At 50.7% G+C, this 12,926-nt stretch overlaps 1 pseudogene; it reads left to right on the forward strand.

Annotated features, from left to right (window-relative positions):
• Positions 1-3,515: 3,515 nt before the first annotated feature.
• Positions 3,516-4,063, forward strand: LOC105853584 (annotated as a pseudogene).
• Positions 4,064-12,926: the final 8,863 nt, after the last annotated feature.

Raw genomic sequence — 12,926 nt, forward strand, 5'->3', positions numbered from 1 at the left:
GTGCACGGTCGCTATAGCGACGCTACGTGGAAGGCACCGGAGCTCTGACTCCCCCGTCGCCTGCCAAATTGGCAAGTCGAATGGGCATGAGGCGCGGGGTTAACAGCAGTAGAATGAACTATTGATAACGCCCCTCAAAAGTGCAGTCTGAGCTTTTGTGTGGCTTGAGCCAGCCACCTCTGCTGAATGACGCCTCGCAGGGGCGGCCTCCACGGCAGCGCTGTGGAAGGGGCTGGGGGGGGCTCGGAGTTTATTCTTTGAGGAAAAGAAATGGGCTTCTTTTATCTCAAGTTTGGGAATGATCTGTGGAGGTCGGCACATGCGCCCCCAGTTCAACGGCTTAGACAAAAGGCATTTGACGGGGAGGATAAACAGATGTAAATACCCGGCCACAGGCCTGGCTCCCCTCCAAGGACAAAGCGGGCCTCTGAGAGATGAACAGATTGGACAAGTGCCTCTTCCTGCGGGATCTCCTGCACGCCCTCTCCGCTGCCGGTACCAACCGTTACGCCGCCGAGGTGCTGTCGGAAACCGGGTCTGCTCTCCGCGAGGGGCGAGGCTGCCAGCTCAGTCGGGGGGTGGGGGTGGTTAGGGCACCCTGTTCCCTACTCTGATCTGTCTTGTCCAAAACTTTTATTCTGAGGAGCAACCGTCCAGAGAGACAACCACATTGCGGTGACATGAGGGAGATCAGCTTGCGGGACTCAGTGGACCTTCAGGTAACTATTGTTAAAGCTCATTTTTACTTTTCAGTGAAAGCCCGGCCCAGGTGACCTGCACCCAGGAAAGTACACACTGGGGGTGTCTCTGTGGGTTCAGGGGCGTGGCAGGGCTGTGAAGGGAAGGGCCCCGGCTGTGGCTCGGTATTGGACCCAGAACAGCCACCACCCTCCAAGCGTCGGGCTTCGGTGTGGATGCCGGGAAGGCCTGTCCTCCCCGCAGCCAGGGCGCCCTTCTCGGGCCTTGCCACTGCCTTGAGCCAGGTGTACTCTGGAGGCACACAGTTAGTGGCAGAGATGGCAGGGTGTGGTTTGGGAGACGCTAGAGGGAAGGGGAGCTGCGCTTGTCGGCTCTGTGGTGCTCCCGGCATCCCTGAGTGACGCGCCAGGCCCCCAGTGACCCCCACGGCTGCAGTGGGCTCCCTTTAGGCCACGGTGAGAGGGTGCCACGGCTGGGACTTCAGGTTCAGCTTAGCCTGGCTCCTGAACCCTCTCCGCCCAACGCGTGGTACTTTAAAGTGTGTGTGAGTCCTGCTAGTCCTTGTTAGAACACAGTGCTGAAGCCCAGCAGTCACCGCGGTAGCCCCGTCTGATAGAAGCCCTAACCCTCTACACAAGTCCCTGCTCCCTGGCTGCTCTCGTCTTGGCTAACGACCTGTCCTAAACAGCCTGTCAGGTGCTGCGATGCCCGCTAATGAGGTGTGGCTGGGCTTGTGGACAAACCTGAGTCCTTCCTGTCCCGCCACAGGTGTGAGCTCCCACCTTCAGGGGCTGGATAGTGGCTTCCTGCAGGGTTCAAATCCTGCTTCAACCATGTAGAAAGAAGCGTGCCTTTGCAATAGTTCCCGACCGTAGGGGAGGGCCTGGCACCCCGAGTTCCGAGAGCCTCAGCCAGCTGGCTAGATGCCTCTGGGGGCAGCGCTGGACATGGACTGTGGATTATGCAGAGTGGGTGGGCAGTGGCCAGCGGCTCCTGCCCAGGCCCAGGGCTGTGCACAGGCGGGGCTGGGCGCATTCCACGGGGTCTGGACAGCTCACACCTGCTCAGTGCCATCATCATGGTCACAGACAACTTGCAGGACACAGGGGCCGGGGTCTGAGCTGCCTCCGGGCAGGAGTTGGCTGGTGGACGGTGGGGACGGCTCAGGCGAGCTTGGACTAGGCTGTTGATATGCGTGACCCCCTCCCTTACCCTCCTTTCTCTTTCCAGCTTCTTCCTCTGCCTCTCACAGGTGCTGCTGCGTGTGAGCCAGCTCTGCACCACACTGCTCATTAACCCCACGGCCTGCTGTCGACCAGGGCGAGGATGCAGACCAGAGACAGGCAAGGCACAGTTCTTCCAATTAAAAAAAAAAAAAGACTTAAATAAATAACTCCAAGCTCTCCGGCCGTCTCCCAGACACCTCACTTGCAGCAATGGCCTTGCATGGTGCTGTCAGCCTCTGCCTTCCGGGCCCCTTCCCTTAGGGCAGGGGCTGACCCCTGTGTCCAGGGGCCTGGGAACAGACGACCCACATCCTGGCATTTTCCAAAGAGCGACTTCTGACCTCACACAGGATGCGCCTGGGTGCCTGAGGCCCTCAGACTTCTCCAGGCCTCAAATGGGTTTGAAACATTTGGGCATTTCACTAACCCCAGCCTCAGATCCCCAAGGAGCAAATGGAAAGTGGAAGAATTTGCCTCTCCGGAGTTTCAGGTGCAAGAGATGAAAGGATTTTCGCACAGGAAGACGGACAGATGCCACTTCACTGCTTAGCTCTGGGCCAATGGAGATGGATGCTTTATCTTCCGCGTGAGGCTTCCAGGAAGACCCTAACGGCAGCCCAAACGAGGCAGGTGGGAGTTGGGGCTGCGGAGCGCACACACATGGCTAGAGGGGCAGCCTGGCCCAGGCCTGGTGAGAGGCAGTGAGTGTGGCCCAGCTCGACACCCCCTTTCCTCACGCGAGGTGCCGGTAGCCCGCTGGGGAGCTACGGTCCTCGTGTTAAGAGACCGTCAGTCATGCCCTACGTGGCCGTGATGTCGGCATCAGGATCGGGGCAAATGCAGCGCTGTTTCCAGGGTCCCGTCCCCGCCCCACCACGTGGCTGCTCACCCAGGAGCCTTTGATGTCTTGGAAGAAACCGACTATTGACGAAGCCCAGCCTTGGCGCGTGGGGATGCCTCCTCGTGGATGGGTGTGGGTCCCTGGATCATAGCGCTCCGCCCCCAGGCCTGGGGGTGGCGCCTGAGCTGGGGCCCTGTGGGAGCAGCTGCTGTCCACCCCTGGACATTCTGAGCAGCAGAGCAGGAGCTCAGCTCTGAGGCCCTCACTGCTCATGTCCTCAGTGCTCAGTCTGCTCTAACAAATTAGGGGCTCCCCTGCGCCTCTGCATGCCTGGCTGGGTTTCAGTAGCCAGCTCCTAACCAGCTCACACTGGGCCATTTATTTTCAACCAAACTGGTGGCATTAAGACATAATATTAAGAGGAACAAGACTCTCAGCCCTCCCTGCTGGCGCATTGGGTTAAAGCACAGCACTAAGAAGCTAAAGCCACTTCACCATGAGTTCAATCCCTGCTTGCCCCGGAGGTGACCCATATGGTGCAGCAGACCTCTTCTGACCCGCCCGCTGCTCCCCTCAACAGTGTACCTCACAGATTTGCCTGTTCTGTTCCCCACTCTGTCTCTGGTGAAGCCTCTCACCGCCCCTGCATCTTTGGCCTGTACCCCAGTTCTGTATGCATAAATAAGTGAATCTTAAAAAAAAAAAGAGCAAGACTCTCTCCCTGTAAGTGTCCTTAGTCATCTTTGACAATGGTTCGCTACTCACTTGATCCAGAAAACCCTACAAAGTCATGCAAATCAAGAGGTTCGAATTTCCATGTTCATTTTAAGAACACTCAAGAAACTGCCCAGGCCAGCAAGGGTATGCATATCCGAAAAGCCCCCGAGTATCTAAAGGATGCCACTCTACAGAAGCAGTGTGTGCCACTCCGCCATTATAGTGGGGGTGTCGGAAGGCGTGTCCAGGCCAAACAGTGGGGTTGGATGCAGGGTTGTCGGCCCAAAGAGTGCTGAATTCTTATTGTGCATGCTTAACAATGCAGAGAGCAATGCCGAACTTAAGGTTTTAGGTGTAGGTTCTCTGGTCACTGAGCTCATCCAAGTGAACAAAGCCCCCAAGATGCGTCGCAGAACTTACATCGCTCATGGTCGGGTTAACCCGTACGCGAGCTCCCCTGCCTCATCGAGACGATCCTTACTGAAAAAGAGCAGATGGTCCCTAAACCAGAGGTTGCACGGAAGAAAAAATAATATCCCAGAAGAAATTGAAGAAACACAAACTTATGGCCAGGGATTAAGTTCAACTTTAAATAAAAAGAATGAAAGTTAAAAAAAAAAAAGCAAGGCTCATTAATTCATTTGTTCACATACCCATTGTTTCCCTGGCTCTGACTCCTGTTTCAGGTTCTGGGGTGACAGGAGAGGTAGAGTGCCTTGGAGAGGCACAGGCATATTGGAAAGCTCAAGGAAGGCCATAAATCCAGGAGGGCTGCATGGAGGAAGGTGACAGACTCAGCACTGAGAGAGCTTCTTCCCTGCAGGCAGCTGGGCTGGGAGTGATTGATGGCTTCAGATTCTCCCAGAGGAGAACAGAGGGCCCCCCAGGGACAGCCTGAGCATCTGTGGCTGAGGGGCTGGCTGGACGCAGCAAGGTCATCAGGAAGGGCCCTGTCGTGGGGGTGGCGAGCTGGTCTCTGCAGCCCCCGGATGCGGGGTCCTCGCCGGGACTGGGAAATGAAGGACAGCTGCAGACCAGGTGGCCCAGGATGGCGGCCCCGCGTTCCTGGTAAATTCAGAACAGCTGAGCGTCCCTGGCCGTCCCTCGTGGCACGTCATCCATACGAGCCTCTCTTCGGCAGAAAATCAGGTTTAATTCTTGGGAACTCTGGGGCCTGGGGTGGTTCACGAAGCCTGCCCTTCCTCCCCTCCCATTCATTAATTATTGTGGTGGAAACTTCTATTTATCAGGCGCCGCGCACAGGTCTTGGGGAGATACAGACCCCTGTAGACTGCTTGGATCTGATAGGATCCCCATGCCGGAAGAGCCACCAGACCACGATGTGAGTTAATTGGGAATTCGGGCCTGCCGCTCAGAGATGCTTGATAAACAGCTCTCAGCACCATTATCTTCCCAACCAACTGAGCAGCCGGCCGCCTCCCTGCCAAGCCGCCCGGGCCCCCGGGGACACACCAGCGCCCGTGTTGCCAGCGGCACCTGGCGCTCTCGGGCCCAACCCGCCAGCCGCTGCCGGGCAGCCCGCGAGCCCATCAGCTGGACTGAAGATCTCCTGTCCAGTCTCTCCTCTTTCCTCAACTGCGGGACAGAGCTCATCAGTCCCCACCGGGACACTGTGGGGTGCTCAAGGCCCCGGGGCTCCCAGGAAGACGGTGGAGAAAGTCCCTGCCTCTTGCACACGGGGAGCCTTGCTGCAGGGACCCCACTGCCTGCTCAGGGAATCGGGATTTTGTGGCTTTAAGAAACCCCGCTTTGGACTAAAAATACCTAGCTGCCCTTCATTCCACAGCCAATACGGTGGTATGCTTCTGGCCTCCTGCTGCGAATGGGGAAGGGCGAAAACCAGGGCAAGAGGCATTTGGGGGGCTGGAGACTGGTGGCTGCAGGACCCAGCGGCGAGGAGGAGGGATGCTGGAGCCGGTGAACACAAAGGGCCACTTTCCTCAGTCTTTCCAGAAGCATCCCTCAGTGATAGTTAGCAGCGCCACAGAAAATTGACAGAAATGATAAAGGTCTTTCTTACGTTGTTCTTCGTTTTCTTTTGCCCCGTTTCACTCTCTGTACACAAACAGACGTCCGGCCCCAGCCTGGCGGCCGGAGAGGCTGGGCCGTCCTTTTGTCAAGCCTGGGGTGCCCTGGACAAAGGCACGGGAGCCTCTCTCCCTCCTTCCAGAACCCTCTGTTGTCCCTAAGCTCCAGGCCTATCCTCAGCCTTGCCCAGAAGCCGCGCCATCTCTGTCCGTGTGTGCAGTGAACCATTTCTCCTGTGGCCCAGGGGAAAGAATGTGCGCTTTTCCTCTCAGAGGCCGGGTGACCCCAGAGCATTGCTTTGTTGGCCTCTATTTCCTGCCCCACTCAGTCCAGTCCACGCTGACCAAGGTGCCCACCTGGCCATGCCTCGCTCCTGGGGGGCCCCGCCCCCGCCTGCAGGAGAGAGGGGTGCGCAGGGCGGGCAGGCGGTTCCACGCGGCCTCTGTCTCCAGCAAGGTGGCCGCCATGCTCCCATGGGCGCTGGGTCCTTCGCCTCCGTGTTTCTAGCACCCGGTTTGCGCGCAGGCACGTTCTGGGTCCGCGGCGTGTGTGAAGCAGTGACGGTGGGCTGGTGGGCTGGAATGTGCCGGGCCCTGCAGGGCACCCAGCAGACCTCGCGGACACTGGTGAGACACGGTCCCTGCTGCGTAACAACAGGTGAAAACGGGTTCAGCGACCTGCCTGGGAGCAAACTGCCGGCGACCAGAGCACACGGGCAGGCACAGGCCGCTGTATGCAGAGGCGCCCGGCAGTGGCCCTGCTGGGGCTGAGGGGGCCGCAGCTCGCACCCCAGCCCCCGGGGCCCTCTGCCCTCCTGGGAGGCCATGTGGAGCCCTGAATTCCATGCTAGCATGTGGCATCTCTGAGCCTGGCGTCCCTGTCCCTCGTCCATCCGGGGAGCTCCGTGGGAACACTTGTCCCACCCCGAGCGGAGAGCAGGGATTCCAGTCTCCCCTGCCCTGGCCGGGCCAGGCCTGACGCTGGGCCAGATGGGACCATCTCCCCAAAGCCAGACGCCACTCAGGAGCCCACACGGGCTGTTCTGGGCTGACGCGGGCGCCCAGCCACCCAAGGCCACCCTGCTGGGCCTCTCTCATCTGGTCCAGCTGTGCACGAGCTTTAGAACTAATCCACAGGAATGTCCCTTTCCGCTCTGATTGGCTGCCGGTGACGTCAGAAGAATATGGGAGAAGCAGCTTTATGGCGTGTCCTATTCTATATGTCTTTGATTAATAAACATTGGGAAAATTGACGATGTGATCATAAATGCAGATTGCTGGCACACTACTTTGAGAATGTGAAGCTCAGTCAAGTGAGACTTGATGTTAGTGTAGGTGACAGCAGTGCAGGCCTCCCGTAAGCTTCCTGGCCCACACAGGGCCCTGCTGCCACACCTCAGCATCCAGGTCTCCTGAGGAGAGAGGCTCTTCCTAACATGACATGAAGCAGCACTTCTCTACGGGGCATCTGTGAGGTGGCCACCCACAGGCAGCACATATAACACACTTGTGCATGCAAGTGTGTCTGTGTGTGTTTATGTGTGTGTTTATGTGCACTGGTGTGCATGTGTTGCAAGCACGTGAGCCTGTGTTTATGTGTTGCAAGTATGCACCTGCGTGTATGTGTTACAAGCATGCGAACTCATATGCACATATTACACACACGTGGACACATGTGTGCTTGTTGCACACATGTGAGACCATGTATGTGCTGCAACTATGTGTGCCCACATGTATATGTTGCAAGTGTGTGCCTGTGTGCATGTGTTGCAAGTATGTGAGCCCATGCACATGTGTGACAAGTGTGTGTATGTGTTGCAAGTATGTGAGCCCATGCACACGTGTGGCAAGTGTGTGTATATGTTGCAAGTATGAGTCCATGCACACATGTGGCAAGCATGTGTATGTGTTGCAAGTGTGTGCCCATGCACATGTGCCATGATACTTGTATGCATGCACATGGTGCACATGTGCTCATGTGTCCGTGTGTGCATGCACGAAAGTGCATGTTTACACCCGTGTGTGTGTGCATGTTTGTGCACACAGATAAAAGGCGTGGCTGTTCAGCAAGGTTTCCAGTTACAACATGAAGAGGCTGGGCTAGTGTGTGGGCTGTGGAAATAGCACCGCAGAAAAACGGGCCTAAATCAGGCGCGCTATGGCTGGGAGCCTGAAGTCCAGGTGCCGGGAGGGCTGGTTCCTGTGAGGAGAACTGACCGCAATTCCCGGCCGTGGGGGTGTCACCTGCTTGTAGGCACACAAGCACTGCCCTCACCACTGCCCAAGGCCTCACGGGGGTGTGGGGTCGCATCGCTGTCCCTTCTCTGAGGACCCCGGTTACTTCATGACCCCCCTGCGTGTGCAGCAACCCTGTCTTCAAGGAAGGCCAGATGCTGACGTGGTGGGTGAAGGCTTCAGCCTAGGAATTTTGGAGGGGCATAACCAACATTTTAGAAAAGAGTGCACGATGCCATCAAATTGCACCAGAGACTCTTTCTGGGCCTTCACCTGGAGCAAGTCAGTTCCCTCACTGAACGCGAATCACTCTGCCTTTGGGTGGATTTCGCAGTAACCGTGAAGGGAGGTGCTCGTCTTACTCGACCCAGCACAACGGCAGCTCGTGGACCAGCGAGGGCAGAGCCTAGGCTAGGTCCGGTGCACTCCGGGGCTTTGGATGCCTGACGCCTGGCCAGCCTTCCTGCTTTCCCAGGGGCGCTCCGTCCTTATCTTAGACTATCCATGTGGAAGCATTTTCTTCATCTGCATGTAGACAAAGAGAGCATAAAGGAGGGGTGTGGGTGACCTGGACTTCGGAGTCACATCAGTTCACTCTGTTTGGGTTGCACTCATGTAAGTCTTCCCTGAAGCAGGCACTCATGACAGTGCCTGCCATAGCCCAGGGAGTGTACTCAGCATATTAACTGTGCAAAAATAAACTTCAAAGGCAGGGTCCCCTAAAACAACATCTAAGGAGAAGATCTAACATCAATACAAATCATACAAAAGTCTTAGTAAGACAAATGATAAAATAATATGCTTCCCTAACCATGCAAAACTTAAACTAGGAAATCAATAAAATAAAATAGCTGGAAAATCCTTAATACTAGAGAATTGAATAGCTTATTTATGATTATTCAGAGAAGAAATTGCAATGAAAACTATGAAATGTACACCGAATGAAAAGAAAATTACTAGGCATCAAAAAGAGTGGGCTACCGCTAAAATAGTTCTTACAGGAAAATTTTGAGAACTAAATGTTTGTTGGGAAAATTGTGTCTCAAATGAATTATCTTCCAAAAAGGAAACTAAAACTGGAAATGAAGCAGAGTAAACTCAGAACAATTAAAAAATAATAATAAAAGCACTGGAATCAATGATACAGAAAACAAACAAAAATGTTAAAAAAAAATCATTGAAGACAAAATCTCGCTCTCTGAAAAGGTTAATTGCATTGATTAATTTCTAAGAAACAAGATGTAGATATTAAAGTTGGAAGACACAACTATACTTATCAGAGACAAACAAGGTAATATCCCAAGCAATACTAAAAATATAAAAAGAACAAGAAAAATATTGTGAACATTTGTGGCAAAGAGAAAAGGCAACTTAGATAAAATGGATCGTGTCAAATTAACTCAAGAAAGTAAACTGAAAATTGTTGCATCTATTACATAAATTAAATCTGTAATTAAAAACTCCTCCCCTCCCCCAACCAACCAACCAACAAAGTGACCAACCAGTGAATACACCAACATCAGACGCGACAGATCTTTGCGTAAAGAAGACCTCTGACCATTTGTAAAAACTCAGAATATTGAGAGGAAAGAAAAGTTCTCAGTTGATCGTATGCTTCTTGCATTACCATACTATAACTAGACAGTTTTATCTTAATTCCATCTAAAGCTTTAGAGACACATCCCTCCAGAACAGAGGTAAAAATATGTAAGAAATTTTCCTTTGCAAATCAAATCCAACAACACCTACCAAAAAAACCCCGTATGTGTCATAACTAAACAGAGTTTTCCTAGCAATCCAAGTTTGACTTAACATTCTAAAGTCAATAAATGCAATCCATTCCACTAACAGACTGAAAAGGAAAAAGATACAGAAATACATTTCCTAAATCTAACACCTATTCATGATTTAGAAATGAAGACAAACTAAAACCAATATAAATAAATATCTTTGCAAACTAGGAAGCAACATATTCAACCCGATAAAGGTAATTTAGCAAAAACCTAGAACTCATATCTGTGTAAAAGACTGAATGCCTTGCTTTTAAGATGAGAAGCAATGCACAGATGTGCTTCATATTGCACTGGAGATCTTAGATTGTGCAATCAGGCAAGAAAAAGGCACATAAGTTGGAAAAGAAGCAATCTCCTTATTCTCAGAAATATTATTGATGATATAGTGGTTCTAAAAATAAATCAAAATAATTTTATAGCTCATAACTGAGTTTAGCAAAGTCACAAATACAAAGTCAGCATGTAAAATTCAAATGTATTTCTTCTATGAGCAATGAACAATTAAAACTGACATTTAGACAAACCACTCACCAGAATATCAAAATTATGTAATGCATAGTGACAAAATGAACAGAATATTTGTGAGGTCTACAAACTAAAGACTGCAAAACATTGTTGAAATGAGTTACAGAAGCCTAACTAAATAAAGGGATTAAACCATGGTGTGGGTAGAAAGATTTAGTATCACTCAGTTCAATATCTTAAATTCAATCAAAATCGAAGCCAGATATTTTCTAAATTGACAAGTTGCTTCTAAAATATAAATGACAAGAACATTAAAAAAAAAAGTTTCTGTGGGGTTACAGTACCTGACTGAATGTTTATAATGAGTGTACTGTAACCAAGCTGTTGAAAGATTGGTGTGTAGACAGACATAATAGATAATGGAAAATAATGGAATGTCGAAAAATGGATTCTAACTGTAGGGTCAACTGAATTTTAACAAAGCTGCCAAAGTAATTCAAAAAGGAAAGTATAATCTTTTCAACAAATTGTGCTTGAATAATTGGACATCCAGATGGAAAACGATGAAACATAACCCTTACCTCACACTATATAAACAAAGAGTCAGCGATGAATCATACACCGAAATACAATAGCAGCTAAAACTATCAAACTTCTAGATAAAAATGTAGAGAAAAATAGCTATAGCCTTGAGCTAGGAAAATATTTTTTAAGACAAGAAAAAAATGAATCACAAGATGGGGGGGGGGAAGTGCTGAATGAAACTTCAAAATAATTACAAAATTTTGATCTTTATAAGACAGTTGAAACAAAAAGGCAAACTATGAACTGGGAGAAAATATTTTCAGAACATGGTTTCTTGCAAAAGGCTGCTATGAGAAACTCCTAGAACTCAAGAGAAAGAAGAAAAACCACTTGCTATAAAAGGTTGTAGGTACAGGATCAAGCAGGCACATTACCAAAGAAGAGGGACAAAGAATACAAACATAGAAAGACAGTCAAAGTTATTTGTCTTCAGGGAAAAGCAAATCAGAACTACAACTTAAAGACCAGCAGCACACGCCCCAGAATGCTAACTTCTAAAATGACTCACAGAAGCAAGTGTGGGTGAGCAACGTGGAGCAATGGGACTCACGCAACTGCCTCTAGCAATGCAAAATGGTGCAGATGGGCCTCTCTGGTGGTGCAAGGGGTTAAGTCGCAGCACCATAAAGCTCTCCGCAGTCACTGCGGCATGAGTTTGATCCCCAGCCAGGGAGTGACCCACATGGTGCAACAGAGCTCTCCTGTCTCGTCCCTGCTCCCCTCAGCAGTGTTTTCAGCCCATCTGCCTTTTCTGCTCCCCACTCTGTCTCTGGTGAATCCTCTCATCCCCTGCACCTCTGGCCTACAGCCCAGCTCTTGTATGCATAGATAGATAAATCTTGAAAAAAAAAAAAAAAAAGGTGTGCAGAGACTGGAAAATGCTGGTTTCTCATGAACTCGTGCACCTGCTTACCTACCAAACTATCAGCTACTCTCTATGTAGTTACACGAACCAAAGAGAACCTGGCCTGCAAAGATTTGCCCTTGAATACTCACAGTCGTTTTACATTTATGTACATAAAATGTGCACCGATGCATACAATGGAACACTACTTAGCAATGAAAAGGGACATACCGCTGATATGTGTAACAACATTGATAAATCTCAAAACGATCATGTAAGTGAGGAAATCCAGACACCAAATTATGTAAATAACAAGTCAATAAAGCTGGTTAAAAATTAAGATAGCATGAACACTATTGTAAGAATAGTCAAGGGCTATGAGAATTTAATTGCAACAAACTTACCTACGTGCATCACTATTTTAACATCAATGCACTCCCACCCCACAGTGTAACAAGAAAGAGAACAACGCAGGAGAAAGACCTGCCCAGCCATGAGCAGCGGTCACTGAGGAGGAAACCCTTGTGAACGGTGAACATTTCCATCACAGATCAGGGAAATAAAAAGCACAATCACATTGGACCTCCCACAGTCCTTTGGGATGACGAAAATTAAAAAGATGACAATACAAGACCCAGCGCCTCTCCCATTGCTAACATTTTTATTACCCCTGGCTGCAAATGGAAAATGGATTCTTTCTTCTGACTTTCCCACAAGGAGCATTGATAAGATCCGAGTTTGAACAATCCCATGTCCCCCCAGTGCTGCCGGAGAACTGGAAGTTTGGGCAAGTGTCACCAGTTAGGCAGACGTCAATGTAGGTGCAGACAGAAATATGGTTTATTACCTGGCTACCTGGGCCCCGAATGGAAGCCCTCGGAGGGCAAATACGTCATCTTGATCCATGCTGTGTTCTCAGGGTCTAGAACACTCCCTGAGGAACGATGGCATAAACGAACTACCGCAATGAAGACGCAGCAGCAGCCAGGACCAGAGTTCACTGTGCCATGTCTGGGCTGGCAGACAGGCCATGCTGGGAGAGGCGGCCTGACCCAGGGGTGCCGGCAGCAAGGCAGGCAGAGGTGACTGCACACTGCAACAGCACCGTGGCTGAGTGCCCTGGGCGCCTCAGCGCTGTGGCTGTGACGCCGTGTGGCGTCACTCCCAGAGGCATCAGCGAGGTGCCGGGCCTCGCATCCGTGGTGACTAGTTCCTGTGGTTTCAGCTGACAGGCTCTTCCCTTCGCTGCCCTTTTCCTGAAGTTTCTTCAGACTTTCTGTTTTGTTTTGTTTTTTTTTTTTCCCTGTCAATCCTCTAGCATCCTTTTCATTAAATCCTTTTCTGCTTAATTTAATGAGAGTCAGTTTCTGTTGTTTGCAACCAAGACCCCTGACAATTCCAGCTGCGCAGCTGTTAAAACGAATGAACCAGATCTGTGTGTATTGACATGGATAAATCTTAAAAAAAAAAAAA

The sequence above is a fragment of the Condylura cristata genome, unplaced genomic scaffold, assembly GCF_000260355.1.
Source record: "Condylura cristata isolate star-nosed mole 26May11 unplaced genomic scaffold, ConCri1.0 scaffold00013, whole genome shotgun sequence".
In the NCBI taxonomy this organism is placed as follows: Eukaryota; Metazoa; Chordata; class Mammalia; order Eulipotyphla; family Talpidae; genus Condylura; species Condylura cristata.